The sequence below is a fragment of the Bubalus bubalis genome, chromosome X (assembly GCF_019923935.1).
Source record: "Bubalus bubalis isolate 160015118507 breed Murrah chromosome X, NDDB_SH_1, whole genome shotgun sequence".
Lineage (NCBI taxonomy): Eukaryota > Metazoa > Chordata > Mammalia > Artiodactyla > Bovidae > Bubalus > Bubalus bubalis.
In genome coordinates this window covers 65121160-65121523 of record NC_059181.1, presented here as the reverse complement: position 1 = coordinate 65121523, position 364 = coordinate 65121160, and positions in this window count along the sequence as shown.

The window sequence follows — 364 nt, the reverse complement described above, 5'->3', positions numbered from 1 at the left end:
CATATTTGGGGGCAAGGATAGGAGCCCGGAATGCCAGAGCTGAGAAGACCTTCAAGACCACCTAGTCCTCTTCTTCATTTTGGGACTGAAGACTATGAGACCCATAGAGAAGTAGTTTTCCCTCAAGGTCATATGGCAAGTTGTAGTAGGGTTAGAGATGGTACCCAGGTCTTCAGGACACAGAAAGGGCTCTGAGCAGTGGCTGAGGTCAGAGCTTCCCACACTGGCCCCAGACTCCTCCTCGGGGATTGCGCAGGGGTGAGCCTCGAGCTGAGGTGTGATGTTCTCCTTCCCAACTGTGAGACACTGGGGACAGCTTAGGTGAGCCTTACCCTCTGGCCCCATCCCACTCTACCTCATCCCC